The following is a 20007-nucleotide window of genomic DNA, read 5'->3' as shown; positions in this document are numbered from 1 at the left end:
ATAAACCTTCTGAATAGATCACAAGTATATGGCCCACGCACACATTACTATGCGACCTCAAGCAAAACAGATCATACAAAACGCACACACGCCTCTCCATATCACACAATTACGTCGCACCTATATATACACGTTCCATCGTAATTCTAAGAGCTTACTGAGTGATGCACTCAATAAAACATTGGTAAAATCCCCTTTGGCTTACATCACTACAACTCCCATGTTCGGAATAATGAAATATAATGTATCAAACACATCACTTTGCCAGTAAGTTATTGCGTAGCACGAGATCAATCTATTGAAGTTACTTCCTTGTTGGACCCGCAGCTTCCTTATCGAAGCGAAACTGTGGACAAGATTTTGGGAATCCAAACGTTGAACTGCCTATCTGGGTGAAAAGGGAAGTAGAGGAGAGGAGTAAACATTAGAGTGTGTTCAGCAATACATTGCGCGACTTCGGCACCTAAGTTGGTGGTAGCAATTCCTGATTACAGCGAGATCGCTCTTGATTCAGTTGGCTCTGATGTGCTAGGAGAGTGAGCAAGTAACTCATTGTTGTAACACCTCTATAGAGGCCTACATCTTCACAGTCGCCAGTCTCAAGATGTTGCGAGTGCCCGGCGCCTTCTTTTTCCTGGCCCTAGCCGTCCTTCCGGCTCTCGGCTTCCCGAAGTTTCCCGCCGGGGTTTTCGTCTCGGACTGGAACAAAAATCCTGGGTTTAAAGCTCGCATCACTCAGAACGGTCTCGACTTCCGTGAGTCTCCAATGCGTGCATATGATTATTGTACACGGTGATTGGCTGCTAGGGAGAACATTATAGAATATCATATCTGAAGAGTTCGAAATGCTACCGATATAATCACGACCGATCAAAAGCATAAGGTTAGAACATTTTGTAGGCCTATATTCCCCACAACAAAAACATTATTCTGTTATATTAAACGGCTCATGAAAGTACCCGTAGAAGACATTAATTAGAATTAAAATTCAAATCTGCTTACCCTGCTGTCAATAAAAATCGGTCGTTTTATATACTACGAACATAATAGAGAGATTAATGACTTCTCAACAATAAGGTCCTGGTGCGAGACCCCTGGCAGCCAGCCTGTTGCCTTGGACAAGGCACTTTATCCCCATTGCTTAAAGCTGATGGTTCTTTGGAGGAGACTTGAATCTGTCAGTCCCGTTGTTGTGTTGCCTGTTAAAGCCCCCATTGCCTCCCTATCGGCCACGTAAAACAAAATGATGATTTAAACTTAAACATTTTTTTTTTTGATTCACCGGAGTGAAAACGTTATGTTGATGTTATTCTAGATTTAAGTCATCCAATTTCATTTCATTCATTCATGGTCGTTGGGTCAGCCAAATTCATATACCTACTGGTTATTAGTTAGTAGCTCCATATGGAGCAATTCCTCTGCCGCAGGAAAGAGCTAGAAAATTACATTGTCGTCAGATTTATATGTCTGAACTGCATATGTACCAGTTTGCTATGAAACCGGTCAGAATTAGAAAACCCACGTTCCTTCCGACTAGGGTAACCGTTGTGCATCAATGGATAGGTCATGCACTGGTTCTAGTGACCTGCTGGGAGTAGCGGTGGTACCCTTGCAAGGAAGACGGCTCTTTGTCTTCGTTGTGCCTAGTCTTTCGGAGGGACTTAGACCATTGGTACAGTGGTAGCTTGTTCATAAGCAGTGAAGGATAATGTAGTTCTGGTTGAGATAGGGATTCGTGTTTTAACTTTTTGCGAGATAATTAGAAACCGCTTATATACCATTCTAAGAGATATGGAAAGCATTTTTGAAGAAGAATCGATTTTGAAATCCTAGAGGTATCTACAAACAAAGTAAAACAAGGTGGTCGATCCTAATAAAAGGTGGGTCTTACCTTTCATCAGGAACTCTGGTTTTTTTTTTAATATCTCAGCCATTTCAAAACCGATTCTCATGAATTAAGCTGTCAATTCCTCTTAGAATGGTAAACTCTTTAAAGGGGATGGCTAGTAACTGATCAGAGGGAATCAGTGGGAATATTGGGGGATGATTGTTCCAATCCTTGTGGGATTCATTTAAGAGTGCATTGTATATTGTTGTGTGAAAATTATTTGCTTCAGAATGGTCTCATATTCAACCCGTTAACGATCGCCCCGTCACTATACAGGCATGCTAGCCTGGAAACATTAAACTGCACATCACTTGAATATGAAACCATTTTGAAGCAAATAATTTTCACACAACAATAAATGTATAATGCACTCTTAAATAAATCCCACAAGGATTGGAATAATCATCCCCCAGCATTCCCACTGATTCCCACTGATAAGTTACTAGCCTTCCCCTTTAATATTTTATATAAGTGGTTTCTAATCATCTCGCAAAAAAGTTAAAACTTGAATCCCCATCTCAATAAAAACTAAAATCCCTTTTTATGTAGTGGCCAATTTCAATAAATCTACATAAACACAAACAATGATTACGATGTTGGAGATAGTAGCGACAGTATTAAAAAAAAAAATCATGAACTAATGTTAAGGTAGATGTATCAGTGTGAGTGCTGTTCTCCAAGTTTCGAGCTGAAGCGGAATTAAAAAATGAATGTGATCCGACATTGTGCTTAATATATTGCTACATATATTTTATTATCTGTTTTGTTTGTTTCTACGTTTTAAGTCCGAGACGTAGGGATAAAGATGCTCCAGAAACAGATCCAACAGTTGACTATACCCGACATCACCGCAAAGCCGACGTAGGGATCGGTGACATCGAGTACAAAGTGTCCAAGTAATTAATGAGATTCTCTTCTTTTATACCAACTTATAGATTAAAACGAGGGAATGTTTTAGGCCTTTACTACCTGTCGGTCTGGTTTTGCTACGTGTATTTACATTTATGTAGAAATTCTAAGGAAAGCTTCAAATCAATTAATATGATTCATAACAATAGTGCCAACATGATAGGAACAGCTTGTGTTTTCAATATTGTGGTAATGATAACCTGATTCGGATAATGATAACCTGATTGTTATTGAAATAACCTGATTGGATAATGATATTATGATTGCGGTAATGATAACATGGCGCTATTATGATGACATGATTGTATTAATGTTAGTATGCTCTTATTTAGAAACATATCAGCTCTTGAATCAATTCTGTATTTTCTCTGAATCACACACACGCACTCTCTTTCTGCTAAAGTTATAGACCATTTTGCTTTCATTCCTCAACAACTAAAAGGGCCCTAAAGTCAAAATGAATAATTCTCTTGTAAAATAATGTTTGTTACACATGCCTGTTTTTTTTTTTACTTTTTAAGTTTAAATGGCAACAAGACACACAAGACAGTGAAAGAAAGTGGTAACTCCTATCTACTTATGATACTCTCTCGTGTTAGAATACGGATCACCTCTTTCGGCATTCCAACATCATCCTTGACACCCGACCCATCAGCCGGAGGGCTCCGCCTAACAACCAGCGGAGTTTCCCTGTCTGTGCACGGAGACTGGCACTATGAGACCACGGGATTGTGAGTGATTAAAAAAAAAATGTTCTCAAGAATCAAAGTAAAAGTTACAATGAATGAAAGCCTATACTGCGTTAAACGCTTAGACAAACAGAAAAACCTAACCATTGAGACATCATGCAAAAGTAAAGCATGGATTCATGTATAAGTCGTGAGATTACAAAGATATATATACGTACTTGTACCTAATAGATTGCTCGGAAAAGAGTAGACATGACAGGAAGATAACGTAAACTGTCTTTCTCTTAATTTAAATCCTAGGATATAGTATTATCGTCGTTGGAAAATGTTCTATCTTAGGTTAAGTGTGTAAAATTCGAGTCATTCCTTTGGACATCTGAATACATCACATTTTATTGTTGTCTTTGTTTTGTTTCTTAATGAAATAAAAGAAGAATAATAGTTATTTACTATTTCACATATTAATTGTTTTTCCAGTAGCCCTGGACTTATCGTAATACATTGTGGTCGTATAAAGAAATTTACGTCTTTGTATACTCTTCGTTTTATTCGACATGATCGACTGACATGATGCTTCCAACCATCACTTCATGTATTACGAGGCAATACGTATAAAGCACATATTTGCATTCTCAGAAAATGATAATACACTTTGAACTTCCATGCCGAATGATTCATGATAAGTCAAACAAAACATAACAGAAACAGAATCGACAATGAGAAGAGAATTGAAAATATGAATAGAAACCGTGCAAACTTGATAGACCTGCCGACATTCTGTATCATTGAACAAAGCGGGAGTGACGATGCGACTTTTTCATCAATCATGTGCACACACGGAGATTGCCGTGGTTTCATAGATTTTTTTTCCTCCTGACGAGTCATAACCATTTTGTCCTCTAAAACCTGCTCGTCTTGTGAAATCTTATGAAATCCTACCAGCATCCATATTTCCGATTCCGGGTCCTTTGACGCTAAGGCCTCATCCATCACCCTGTCTCTCACCCTGAGAGTTGGTAAGTCGCAATTATCCCTTTGTGGAATCCTATAGTAGACAAAGAATCTTAGCTTGATGCTGTTTATTGGTATCAGCACCGTCAAGAGTCAATGTCTAAAGACTTGTGTAAGACGTTATAGCGTGGATCTTGGCGCTACTACATAGCTTCATGCGTGGATCGTGTCTTGATTGTGAAGCGAGGCAGGTGACTGAATATCTTGACAATAATAACGATGTAACTTTTTTTATATTTTAACTCCTATATACTTTTAGAGAAATAAAGAAGAATCAACATCCCTGCTGCGTCCTTTACTTCTGACTGAGCTTGTTTGTTTGTTGTTTATTTGTTTGTTTTGTTTGTTGTCAATGTTATGGGCACTACTGGTAATACTTATTCAGCAAATGTTATGCGCTTTACAGATAAGAGATAATGACCAGGCAACAATACCAAGTCTTTCAATGTGACAGCAAATTTGCAAGTTCGCTTGAGTTAATACGTGCTTATAGCAGCAGCGAGACTCAGTTTACGGAAATGACCACGTTGTCAAAAATACAATGGCGATGCGGATGCACGTCAATGGACGCAGCCATACTTCATGTTGGCACTATACAGCGATTTTTGGTGATCGTATAACAACTGATAATCATGTTTATCTTCTTAAAGGACGTGTTACAACTTTCCGGGCAAGCCTTGTGTGCGACTTGCGAAGACCAATTTTTACTACCCGGAGATCCCCGCAGATGACCCGCACATGACAGTGCTTAGCACGGATCTCACCCGTAGTTACCCGTAGTTGCTCATACAAGTTCTATTCACCCGCAGCCATGTTTAGGCCCTGTCACACCTTTCCGGGCAAGCTAGGCGGCCTTGTTGCGTGTGGGGATTTTCCAGCACCCATGACATTTTTTGCAGGCGGACAAGGATTTAGGCAAGATTCACATGCGTCTTATCTGCTGGACCCGTGCTACTTACGTTCTACTTCCGTGTGACCTGCGTATTAGGCTCATGGGTGGCGAGTAAGGGCTGACAACTCGGTGAAGGAATCCCTCTGAGGGAATTGCACAAGTCCGACAAAATGTCATCATCTTGGCCGCATATATGGAAACTGCGAAGTACCTGCGTGGGAGTTGCCTGCGAGGTGCTACCGCTAAGGGCCTCCTACTGGCGTTCTGCGTGGACCTCTGCGGGCAATCCCCGCGACTCACCCGGAAAAAGTTTTGGTCATGCTCAAAACTTGGCTGCGGATAAATCGGACTTGCGTGCGCAACTCCGGGCAACGAGTTACGAGATTGGTTAGATCCCTTCGTAAATTCATATCTGCCTGAAACCACAAGCAGGAACTCTTTCGCACAATATTATTTGACAGAGCGAAGTGCTGTTGGAGTGATTTTATGCGATAGTTAATGATTGTTAACAAGTGTCCTTTAAAGTATCCTTTATTTTCTTTGTTGATGTGACTATGAGAAATATCGCATAGCCTATCTATCATGTTTTTTGTTCATTTTCATCTGAGAAGATGGCTGGATAGCCCATATTAAGCTGGTCTTCCGTGCGCAAGCGCAAGCGGGATCTTTTACGTGCATGAGTTGTTACTCTCTCACACACGGGACCTCCATTTTATGTCCTATTCGAGGGACAGAGTGTTTTGCCTCTTGCTAGAGGGGACGGTATGCTTACACACAACATTGCTCAGTCCAGACTCGGGTTCGAACCCGCGCCCTTTGGATCGTGAGGCAGACGCGCTACCGACTAAGCCAACTCTCCGCCCTGTAATTGGATTTACATGTTTAGTTGAATTAGATTCGTCATGTAAATTCGTCATCATATTGCTACCACTCTGTCGCTTTTGATTTCATTTTTTTTTTGCTTTTTTATATGAACATCATTTTCAACATTCTATCATCATTCTTTGACGACTGCCAGATTTCCAACCTGTTTCACAGCTAACGTCTCCTCTTCTTTTCCAAATCAAACTACAGGCGTGGACTCCACGGGCCGTCCCACCGTCTCCTCCAAAAGTTCGGACTGTTCCTTTCATGCAGGAGGGATGGACGTCGATCTTCACGGAGGGGCAAGGTTTGTAGAATTAATGCTTAAGGATAGATTAGTGTATAACGACATTGAGAACCCCCTCGTGACAGAGTGATGCGTTAGCGGTTTCCATGATTGATTTATTACTGGTCCCTTTTCAAATTCATTTCAGAAACCGAAACAGATGAAAGTCATGTCTTTATACGCAGTTTCGGTACACTGACACGAGCAAAATGTAACCTGTTGGATCTTTCTTCAGTAGCAAAGTGACCGCAAAGAGAAAGAATATCGAGCAATAAATTTGGATCCTGTGAGACTGAGTTTTGATCTTTGTTAGCCGGAAAAGACTATTTCACTTCAAAAGCGAAAGCAGTTTGACCTCGGTATGCGTTGTTACCGTTATCATTTCCTGTTTTTCTTAGCTCCTTTCCCATAAATTGAATGATAAAAACTAAAAGACCACATTGTTATGCAGATTTTTTTTTTCAAAATTACGAGCAGGATCTATGCCATTATACACAAGGATAATAATCAACACAAGTACATGGTGCTATGTCAATGACTGAGATGACTGAATGATGAAAATAGTGATGAGGATAGTGATAGGATATATCATCACTGAAGTAAGCAGGCCTACCGTCCTTGATTCTTAAAGATATGGGAAAGTGTTAATTGCATATAAATAAAGCAGACCACCAGTCAAGTCAATGAGATATTCCGAATTATAATATTGTACTACTGCCATCAACTTGAAGACAGAAGTACTTGCAGTGAAGTAAGTGGGGAGAGGGTCATAGCTGCCAATTTGATTGCTGACACCCGGTGTGTAACATGATGTCATGTTTCTTTTAGTTATACTAGATTCATTACGAGATGATATGATTCCCTTTGTCCGTTACGCCTGATAGCTGGCTCTACAACCTATTCGACGACCAGATCTCAGACGCGATACTGGATTCACTCAACGGGCAGGTGAGTTATTTACAAGCAATCCCGAAACGGTTACCAGATAGACATGACGAAATGTATATAAAAAAGTGAATACTAGGGTTAATCGGGTCCTTAAAGCACTAAGGACTCACTATCCTGATATCTCACCCACTAGTGATTTATCAACCAAACACATGTCTATAAACTGTGATTCAAAGAAAATTTCGGGAAGACAACAAACCCACCACAAAGCGTCTAAACAACGCCCTCATGCGGTCGTAGAAGTACGTGATCTATTCACTTAATAAAGTATAAGCAAGACACTGAAACGGAATTTCAGATCATATGAATTTACTTTTAGCTATTAAACTTTATCCTTTTATTATCGATGATCGTATGATTTCAAGACAAAAAAAAAAATACTGTAAGAATCAACTACAATGTCAACAGCATAAAACGTGAGAAGGCGTTGACAACTTTATAGTCCAGTGCGAGCAGTTTCGAGACTAACAAATTCGATTTTAATCATCAAAACCTTAACTAGAGATAACAAAAACTTATCTTTTTTTTGTTGTCTCGTGCTATGGTGAAGATCATATCTTATTGTTTTATAGATAGTCTATATGTTATTACGAACGATATGAATAATGTAGTTATATCCATGATTTTGTTTCAGTGCACTTTAAAATGACAATCTATACTTTAGTTTGTTCTCATGTTCTACCAGTATAATTGTTTTTAACTTGAATCTATAGGTCTGTTCAACAATCGTGGACGCCGTGAATACCAACTTAGAGGATGAACTGAAGACACTGACAAGTAAGGGTCAATGTCACACACATTTAGTATTGGCCAAAAATAAAGAAAAGAGCTAAAAGAAATGAAAAGAGAATATAAAGAGACACTTTCAATTCTCTTTTCTCTCGTAGTCTTCTCACTTCGGTTTTTCTCTTCAGTCCTCCTTTTATTTTTCCAATCTTCCTCCTCCTCCTCCTTCTCCTCTCCCTTCTCCTCGTCCTCCTCTTCATCGTCATCATTATCATCATGATATTCTGCCGCTCCCTTCTTCCCAGCACACTTTCAATGTCACAATCACGGAAATTAGCGACATTATGAGTCGCCTATTACTTACGATTAATGTTGCCACATTAAATATTAATGGACATACATGAGGGTGATTAATCTCTTTGGTGTCATTCGAAACCACATGCAAATTAAATACCGCAGTGTTCTGTTTATAAATGCTGATCACATATCTCTATGTGAATTATCCACGATAGTTTAGGTGATAACACAGAGAACAGTGAGACTAACTTGATTTCCCTGGACAATCTGTCATGAAACAGTGGTGGCGCCCTTTCTTGACGCAGCCCAGATAGACTACACCCTCGTCGCCCAGCCGACTTTCAATGGTTCTGTGAACACTGCCCACAAGGTAAAAATACCCTGTCAGTGGCGGATCCAGAGGGGGGCGCAACCAGGGCACGCCCCCTTTATTTTTCGTTAAAAACAAAAGAAATAAAGATTTAAAAAAATGAAATGAAACCCGGAAGTGGCACCAGTTAAAAACAAAAGAAATAAAAATTAAAAAAAATGAATGAAACCCGGAAGTGGCATTTTGAAGCAATCTTTATCTTGCAAATGCTTCAAAACATTTTACGTCAATTACTCGTATATCATGATAACCCTAATTTGTCTATCTCAGTCTTCCGCAAGTTTTGTGATGAAAGAAAGTTGGATGATTCCTCGTTTTTATACTTTCCTCTAGTTTTCGATTTCCACGTGATACACGCAACTTAACACACTTAAGATAATAACGTATTTATGTCTGTGATTCCAGAGTCGAGTTACTCATTTGAGACACTTTCTAAATCATAATAATATGGACTTTTACATTTAAGACAGGATATTCTTTAGGACATTGCCCATTTTGCATTTTCATCTGCGTATCACCGAATTCGTCAAAATAATTAAGAGTCACCCTAAACAAAGTTTTCGACAAGATATTATTCAATCGTCATGTTTCTTACTCTTTCCTACCTATATACCATACCGGAATTCATCATCATGTGACCAGGGGGAAGTGTATCCACTGAACAGCAAGAAGGAGTGTCCCCTTCCCGTGCCTGGAGTCCCGGCTGATTCGGATACGTCGCGTATGGTGTTTCTGTGGATAACCGACTACCTGCCCAATTCGGCCGGTTATGTGCTCCAGGAAGTCGGATTTCTGCAGTACAACGTGACTCAGGATAACGTGGGTGAACTATAGAAGCAATAAATCTTCGGCATTTTCTTTACTTGTACCGTCAGTACAGCCACTTATAGATGTTTCACTTTCGGTTGCATCTGTAATGAGTCCAAACGTTCCCGGAGTAATTTAACTGTGGCCTAAATAACAGAGGCGGCAGAACGTTTGCCATGGTTGGGGGGGGGGGGGGTGGCTGCGGGACCGGGGGTAGTTAGTTTGCAGGCACAAACCCTTGTTGGTCGTATTAGGAGTCTGCATGTGCCAAGACTAATACACGCAAAACTGCACTGCAGCCTCTCCCAACAAGGCACCTTGTTGGGAGAAGCTACAACACAGGGCCTATGGGACAGTGCCGAAGTGGTGCATATAGTAGTCTTGGCGCAGACTCCTCTACGACCAACAAGGGTTTGTGCCTGCAAACTAGGCGGGTAGTTGCCCCCTCCGCCTTAACGGATAAGAACGGAACCTTTGAAAATACTTGGGGGTTGTGATTTTTTCCGATTTTTTTTCCCGATTATTATTTTGTTTGAAGAGTCAAAAAAGTTTATAATTGTGTGTGTGTGTGTGTGGGGGGGGGGGGGTGCAGCCCCCACCCCACCCCCAGTTCTGTGTCACCCTGAGCTGTTACCACACTCAAATTTTTCCCCAATAGACTGGGGTCAACAGTTCGTTTGATGATTGTTGATAGATCTCTAAATGATGCGATCGTAACTCTACAAACTTTTGCATGCTGCATATGCTGGAGAGCTGTAATTATAATATTATATCTCATACACTTGAACACAAATCATACAGATCAGTCAGATCAATTTGACAATTACTGAAAACAAACCACCACATCTTTCATTAATGTCTCTAAAATTTCACATCATTATGCAAATTGCTTTGATATCAGACTTAAGTGAGACAGAGACTCCAACCCCAAGAACCTTCTGATCTGGAGATTCTTCCGCCTGAAACCCATAGCGAACGGGAGACTCTAACTTGATTGTGCGCGAAGCGCGAAGTTCTAGGGTTCTAGATGTCTCTCGTGCTACAGAAAGGCTTTTTTCAACATACGTTGACACTATTAAAAGTAAGAAATCATTTCAAGCGGGAGACACAGAGCCAGGGCTGGAGAAATTAAATCTCAAGCGGGAGAACGGGAGATTTTGCAAACATGGGCTTTCGGCGGGAGATCTCCCGTCGAAAGCGGGAGAGTTGGAGTCTCTGGGTAGACATTAGCCGATTGTTATTGTTCGTATGTCTTATTTGTCATGCACTATCAAACAAACTTTATTATCTTTATTACTCATTGTTGTTTTTATCATTATTATTATCATTGTTATTACTATAATTATGCATAATAGAATCAATGTGTAAATTCAAGGTAAATTTAAAGTCAAGAATGGAAATGATTATGATTATGATTGATATTAAGATATCAAAGATAATGATAATGATGATGATGATGATTATTATCATTACTACTATATATACTACTACTATTATTATGACTGTTATTATTATCATTATCATTTTTATCATTATTATTATCATTGTCATCATCAGCATCATAATCATTATGCATCTTGACGTTATTTGGGGTTTTTTCTCGATGCACAGATTCCCGAGGCGGAGAAGAATTATCTGAACACAAGCTACTTTGCCTACAAACTTGCCATCCCTCAGGTAAGCAAATGAAGCTTTTGCTGCTATACTTTTTGATATCTAACCTTATAGGGATGTGATGTTATCAACACAGCCTTAGTTTCTACGGACACTGTGGATAATTATGAGTGGATATGGTGAGGGTAAGAAAGAAAAAACAGCTTACGGCACACACGGAAGAGTCTACATGGCTTGATAATGTCAACAGAAGTGAAATATTTTGGAAAGAGAACATTCACATTTTCTGGTGAGACTTTTCCGTACTCTCTAAGAGATTGTATAAGTGAACTTCTTCGTTTCTGACACGGAGTGATGAACATAGCGTGCTTAATCAATCCCTATATTATTCTCCCTGCAGCTGAGTAAGATGTACCCCAACATGGCCATGCAAATCAACCTGAACAGCACCAAGGCACCAGCGGTGACCATCAAGGAGAGTGAAATCTCTGTCGTCTTGGAAGGGGATTTCTCCCCGTACGCCGTCCTACCCAACAAGACTCTGGCGTACCTCTTTTCCCTGAGAGTGGTGAGTATTATTTTATCATTAAATATTATCATATATCACATGTATTAATGTACTCTCATATAGATATGCAGAGTGAAAAAATTCACACGCTCATACACATCCACATAGACAAATTTTTCACGCTCTGCACCCAAACATGGACCTACAACATGAACAGTCCATGACTCAAGTATAAACACAAGACGACTCTCTCACGTATCGTCGCTTTACATTTTTATGTTTCTATTACCTAGCCGAATTGTATAATTATGTTTGCACAATGAACATACGCAACCGTTACCATCTGCTTCTAGTCATCAGGTTGTCACACCCACTAGCTTTTGAGTCATGACAATAAGTTACATTATTCAGGTTTCCTGCTAAAAGCTTTTGCGTTCTGTATCGAAACTGCGTTTATCGTGACATTGTGTATACTGTTGTTATTATTATTACCATTATCATTATACATTTATCATTATCATCATTCAATATTATCATCATTATTACTACTACTACTATTATTATTATTACTATTTTTATATAGTAACAGTGATAATAATTACTATTATCATCATTAGGCCCTATTGTCCTTCATCATGTCTTCAGCAACAGCATTAAGAGTATAAGTTTTTAATCATCATCATCACCATTTCATTATTTTTCAGGCGATCTCTGGCAAGGTTGCTGTCGGTTTCAAGGGTAATAACATCACGTGGTCACTGTCTTCGCTCAGGTGCGTCCCTTTATATCACCATAAAATCATGTTTACGAGTAAAGATTGACTATATGGACGGTTCAGGGATGTCATTGTCAATATGACGGCATTAGGTTTGTTTTAACTACAAAACTGACGATAGTGTCTCACATTGCCGAGAGGGTGGGGGTGGGGGGGGGGGGGGGGGGGGGAGGGAGATAGAAGATTGAGTATATGTGATGCTGATGCACAGCCCCGTGGCTACTCCAGTGTGTCATCTTCTATATGAATAATCCGTGATATTCCCTTTCCAACGATTCAAGTTTGCAAAAATTCTGACACATATCATATTTACACTGTATATTAATCTACTGTATGCATCCATACAACATATATTCGTATCTACATGAAGACACATATACATAAATGCTTATGGCATGCACACGTATACGCATTTAAGCATCTGATGTTGTGGTTATCAAAAAAAATGCGTTAAATGCACATAATAATCGAAGAAACACGGTATGAATGGGGGAAAATATTTTGGATTCCATGGGGTATATAAGCAAAGCGGAATCATCAATTCCAATTATTCTTAATATTATTCTATCAAGTAATACAAGGGACATAAACCATAATATTTCATTGATTGAGTTATTTTATCTTTTTCAATATGGTATACAGCGCCGACATGGCTTTGATCAAGACAGCTATCGGGAACTTTAATGTGAGTATATTCAAATATTTTAATTCTCTGCTACTTTTGGGCTCCGCTAACAAGCTCTGTCCAGTTGCTTCAAATGGGTCCCGGCTTTGATTTGCCAAACATATGCATGTACCAAGTGGATGAGCATTGCTTTTGTTTTTATTGTGTTCAAAATGTATACTTTTTTTGGTTCCGAATAAAATAGAACTGAACTGAATTGCTTTCGCTGACATAACATTTCTTCCATAGGCCTATACACTCTATGCGTCACGCTACTTTATAGTGTAATTCCTCAGCGAGTTTTAGATTAGTACCTTGATTTTCTTTCAGAAGCCGGAAAAATCGATTTTGTGTATATGGGCACATTCTCTAAGAAATATTTTTGTACACGACTCTGTGAGATATTCTTCGCATAGGGCCTGTACAACAAGAGCAGAAATACATAATGATGTTCTTCTTCAGAGTGCGTGTGTAATACATAGATACAAACGGTTGCTTTGCATGTAATGTACTTCTCTGTGCTTGTTATATTTGTAATAATTATTCATTTAGTACCTGTATACTCTGTAGCGAAATACAATGGTTTTGTTCGTTATTATCACATTGATGTATACGCTATGTACTCCTATGTTTTGTATGTATATCATGAGAGCAGGAACCTCATGGAGAAATAGCTTGAACAACTGGTGAAGCCACCCTCACCATGCACACACACACACACACACACACACACACACACACACACACACATAAACTCGCTCGCAAACACAAACAAACAAACAAAACAGAAACAAGAAATTCTCTAAACATGGTAAAGACACCAACTGTCTCATTCAAAAGTAATATGTTTGGGGGAAAAGCGAAGCATAAAAAAGTGACAAAACAATACAAAGCAGAACATATTCATGCAATTTGGAGAAGAAGTATCTTTATAATTTTGCACGGCATTCTCCGACTTCCAAAACTAATTCTATTCTCTTTTGTGCATGTAATTAACATGTTGAAATAGATACAATATGTCAACGGTGGCAACTTTTGAAATATTTTTTTTCCATCAATAGGTCGACAACGTGATTAATAATGAACAGGGAGAACCAGTCCTCTAAGAATATCTTTCTTTTGTTATTTCTTACCGTAGACCAAACTTCTTGACGTGGCGGTCAACTCAGCGATCACTCTCTACGTCTTGCCCTACTTGAACCGTGAGTAGGAAATGACAGCGATTATGGCTAATTTAAGCAGATCTCAACGGCTCACGTGAATTACCGTTGTTCAGCAGTATAGCCCTATACTTGACCTAATCGTCACAGTGACTAGCAAAGAATTACATAATCTTTGATAATAAGAAAGATAAATGACACCTGAATGTGCTGCGCTTGAAACATGCCAATATTCTTTTTATGATTCACAGATGTATTCGATTTTGTATGTATATTTAGTAAGTTGTCCACGTATTGGTGTGATAGCCATCAAAAAACAAACAAACAAACAAACAAACTGAAAATAAGTTCATTTTCATATCAAACAGTAAATCTGATACATGCTACTTCGATACTAAGTGTTAACTGCATGTGAAATTGTGAAAATTTGAAGAAGAGTTTTCTTCAACATTATATAAAAACAAAACAGGGCAGCTCTCAAAATAAACTGACAAGGAACTTGAAGCTCCTTGGATCTAGGTACCGATAACTTTTGAGTCGAGTGTAACGCAGGGTATAGTTCGCCCAAGGAGGTTCAAGAGTTTCAGTTCCAACAGGCTACATTATTCAATTATAGCTTTCAGTTATTCTATATAAAAAGAACTCCAGAGGTAAATTTGTGTCTTTGATGATCGCGGTTTGAAGCCACCGTCTTTCTAAACAATCTAAAGATTTGATCTGAATTCTAACAAATTGTCTGGTTTAGTTTGCGAAATCACCTCATAATGACGCAAATGAAACGAAAGTCGATCCCGTCCAGAAATATGAACAAAAGTGTAAATGAGAGCTCCATGTTGTGAAAGTGGTTGAAACTCCCAGAAAGCCAATTTTTTAACTTTCCTCCTTACAATTCGGACAAATAAAACTGATATAATCTTCAAGCGTACATTTTTCTTAAACAAAACAGTATGTAATGTAAGTGACTGGATATAATGCCAAGCAGTCGAGTATTCTTTTTCTCTCTATTTCATCAATGTTTGTGCAATTTCTATTCGGGTATCCCCGTGTTTAAAAAAAAAAAAAAGATAAAATCTAATTCAATCAAGTTCATCTTAATTATCTTTTCTTAAAACATAGTTCTCAATGTCATGAAACATAATGAACTCATACAAAAAAAAGTAGTGACAAAATACATGATTCCAAACAACATTTAAAACAACAACATTATTTCCAGTTTCTTGATTTTGTACCCCTTCCTTTCCCACAGTCATTTCTATGAGAAAGCTAGATGCATTCTCATCGTCATTAGAATATATCTTATGTATATCGAATTGTAAATGAGTCTTAAAGGGACGATACAGTAGTGGTGGAGATGAGAATTGGGCTTTTAACTTTTTGCGGGATACCAAGAAAACACATGAAATAGTACAGAGCATACCATTTTAAGAGGAATTCAAAGTTTATTTGATAAAAATCGGGTTTGGAATGACTGAAACATCCAAAAACAAAGTAAAACAAAGCGATCGTAATAAAATGTTGGTCCCACACTTTATTAGAATCGCTCTGTTTTGGATATCTCAGCCATTTCAAAACCAATTTTCATCAAATAAACATTGAATTCCTCATGGAATTACATGCTCTTTCATATTTCATAAGAGGTTTCCCATTATCTCAACAAAGAATGTTAGAAACCTGAAATTAGGTCTCAACTAAAACTATACGATTCCTTTAACTTTCAGGCTGACTGCCAAGGATAATAAATTTACGTCTACGTAATCCTATGATGATTACACTAATGGTGTTTGTTTGTTTGTTTGTTTGTCTGTCTGTTTTCAAGAAATGGGTGCCGAGGGAGCTGCTCTGCCTCAGCTGGATGGCTTTGTCTTCAACAAACCGGTAGTCAAGCAGGGACAGGTATGATAAATGCATGCCTTAACTTTGTTCATTAATTTGTGGACGGTTTTTGTCATTATTGTTGTCGTTGTTTTTGTTGTTTTGATTAATAATTTGTACAGTGCATCGTCTGGGCCCCCATTTCATAAAAAGTTGATATGATAAACAACTCTTGCTGGAATGGCAATTGTCATCGTGACGTGACAAGAATCCAGCAATGGTTGACATCCTATGGCAGCTTTGATAGAACGGAGGCCAGCTCCATTTCATAAAAGATGTTAGGGTGCCAACTCTTGCTTGAGTGGTAACTTTCCTTACCAACTGCCAATCATGAAAGCTGACGATTCTTGTCGTTACCATGACAATTGCCATTCCAGCAGAAGTTGCTATGTTATCATATCAATTTTTTTTTTAAATGAGATGGGGCCCATTGTATCGTACCCAGCACGTATCGCAGCTTCTTCCTCCCCCCCCCCCCCCCCCCTCCCGACTCCCATTACGGGCTTAACAGTTTTCACACAGAAGTCCTTCAAGTAGTGTATAGGCAACTAAGATGGGTAAAAAAATTGAGTTCATTAACAGAGCACTATTTACGGATTTTAAATTGTCATCGGCAACGCCACCTATCTTGAGTTTTAAATCTCTCTCTCTCTCTCGTAACTCTGCGGAATGAATGCAAACATGCACCATCACCGGAACATCGGTATGCACATACCTAAAGTGACAACTTTGTGTACATGTAAATGTGTAAGCGACGTAAATAACGCCAATGCGATAGATACATGAGTAAGGAACGGTTCCTCCATGCGTGCTGATTCCGTATGTTGTATAAGTTGATGGTAGTTGTTCTTTTTTTTTCCATTTACTGCTTTCTTTCATTCTTTCCTTCTTTCTTTTCTTCTTCCTCTTTCTTTATTAATTAACACATATCTTTGTCTGCCAAAATCTTCTCCTCTTATTACAGAACTTCATCAAGATCGGAACAGACCTTATCTACAACGGCAAGATCACAAAGTGACAAATATTGCACTGATTAAACCAATAGTGAATACTCTGCAGTGTTATCTACAGAAGACAGCTTTCACTGGGAGAAGACAGCTTTCACTGGGATGTTATCAGTTGCATAAATCTTATGATAACTTAGCACGTTATCTATCATTATAGAGTCGAACATTTATCATTTTGAGGTTAAGATACATGTACTAGTGTTCGGCGATCTTCGATACATTTCTGCGTTGACTTTTCTACGTTACGCGTAACTTAGCAAAGAAATATTTGTATATACATGTATCTGTAGAATTTTGTACCTATTAATGCACTTGCTTGGCTTCATTGGCCTACATGCCATGTGGAATGATGTACGTATAGACATTGTTGTTGTTTTTTTAAATGTCGTTCAACCTCTGGAATGTTTTCCATCGCCTCATGATACTGTGACACCCGCATGTGTAAATGCTAACAGAGTATAATACATGTACTGTGCATAAATAACCTTACGAATAAGTTCATGATGGATCTGTAAGAGACTTACATGTATTTCTAAGCCCGTTGAGGACGGACTGGTTTTGCAAAAGCCAGACATGTAACACTTTAGTTGAATCTTACCTACCGAAGAGAGAGCACAATACACGTGTATGTAAGCCTACTCACATTTGACAAAGGGTCTTCCATCTTGACGTCATGACTTTGAAGGCCAAATCAATGTTTCTCTTGTCCCTGTTTTTAGTCTGTGCATTACCGCGCTGAAGTTTAGTCTTTCTCTCTCTCTTGATATCTTTGGCCTGTTTGTGCCTATGGCCGGAAATGTTTTATTTTGTTATACATGTAGTAATACATATGCATGTGTACATGTGTAATGTCTACTAAAAATGTCAATACAGCCATCAAGCAAAAGAAAAACATAGGTTGCTGGAACAAGTCACATGTAGGTCTACTGCAGATATGTGTAGACAGATTCATATGCAACTTAAAGCTGGTAAGAATTTTATGTCCCACAGTGTAACTAATTACATACAGTGTACCAAATAAGATGAACGTACCAAATTAGATGTCAGTACTTGTGGTGTAAGTACATGTATAAGTTTAAACTTCAAAATGTGCATTGTTTAGTACATGTAACACATGTGTGACAATGATACATTACATGTATTAAAAACATTAAGAAAAAAGAACTATGGTGCAATGTACTTTTTTCTTGATGAGCCGAGAAAAGGAGAAAGCAAACAAATGCATATCATTCTTTGTTTCTTCATTTCAGGTTTATTGCCAGATCATGACGAAAAGTGGCATACACAAACATGAATGACGGTTTGACCCTTCGCTCGGAAGATCAAAATACATATATGCATAATTATAATCATAATTATAATCATATCGCAATGAAGCAAACAGTACCAAACACTACAACACAATGTCAAAATGTATGATCAATGTTTTGTTTCTTGCATACACACACACACACACACACACACACACACACACTTACACACCATTTGAGTGCAATATAATCTCTCCAAATAAATCCTGGCTTCAAATAGGCATCTACAGTATTCTTTCCCAGATAAAATCTGTGTCTGAGTCCATAATTTGAGGGTACATAAATGTCTCTTTCAAGTAGTCATCAAAATGTATCACGTATTTGCAACGACTTACACATACATGTATGTATTTAATTGAGAATCTGCATGTGACACCTGCACTGTGTGACTGTCCCACACAGAAATATCAATCATCTGTTGCTTATCAGTGTATGGCATAGAGCTATATATCTCTACCTTCCTTTGAATGTATGTATGCCAAGGTAGCATTACACTTAAAGAGGATAAGTTGTGGCAGCTATCCAATCATAATACAATATATTTTAAGTCTTGACCTCATCTGTCATATTGTGATATTTATTGAGTGGTAGTCGATTAAGTCTTTCACCTAAAACTTCAACCGAGGCTGTAGTTTGTGAGCATCTGTGCCAAACAAACACAAAGTCAACTTCAATCTCCTCTGAGGTTAGGGATCCCATACAGAATATCACGCACCAATAATCTTCATTAACCCAGGCTCCATGATATGTCACATTTTCACTTCTGGTTTGACACTCTGAAACCATTCTTAAGTGTAAAAATGTATGAGAATTACAAGTCACCACAAAAAAAGACAACTTTACTGATACATGTACGATGTGCTTTAAAAATAGTGCAGGCGCATCACACTCAATCCAATAAACCCTGTTTGTTTGCTTCTTTCATTTTTTTTTTTTCATGCAGGCATAGGTATAAGTCTTTAATGCATGAAGTGTGTAAGTGTATCTCTCTGATTATATGGACTAAACAGTCTTCAGTCAAAATCACCAACAAGTAAGCAATAGATAATCAGATACAGAATACATCTGTAATTATGTCATCAACTATCCAGTACAATTCTGATTTTTAGACACATAAAACACAATACATATTGGCATTGTTCTACCAGAGATATTCTTTGTGCGTGCTTTCAGCTTGTACAATGGAGAAATACATTGTACATCATTGCATAAGAGAAGTACCATGTGTACATGACTCATCAGCACTTCATGTGGGCAGGTCAGGCAATTATTCATTCATTTTACAGATTACAGTTTCGGTTGAGATAGGGCTTTTGGTTACATTTCCAACGATTTTCATGATCTTCTTATAATTTCTTTTTCTTTTTTTTAGATAATGAGAAACCACTTATGAAATGTGAAAGAGCATAA

At 38.4% G+C, this 20007-nt stretch overlaps 1 pseudogene; it reads left to right on the top strand.

The window, feature by feature from the left end:
* The first annotated feature begins 538 nt into the window (after positions 1-538).
* Positions 539-18203, top strand: LOC139744942 (bactericidal permeability-increasing protein-like; annotated as a pseudogene).
* Positions 18204-20007: the final 1804 nt, after the last annotated feature.

This window comes from Diadema antillarum, unplaced genomic scaffold, assembly GCF_040938485.1.
Source record: "Diadema antillarum isolate AM-2024a unplaced genomic scaffold, OU_Dant_1.0 seq00001221_RagTag, whole genome shotgun sequence".
Lineage (NCBI taxonomy): Eukaryota > Metazoa > Echinodermata > Echinoidea > Diadematoida > Diadematidae > Diadema > Diadema antillarum.
The sequence above is the reverse complement of the archived record's forward strand: the minus strand, read 5'-3'. Positions and strand labels throughout refer to the sequence as shown.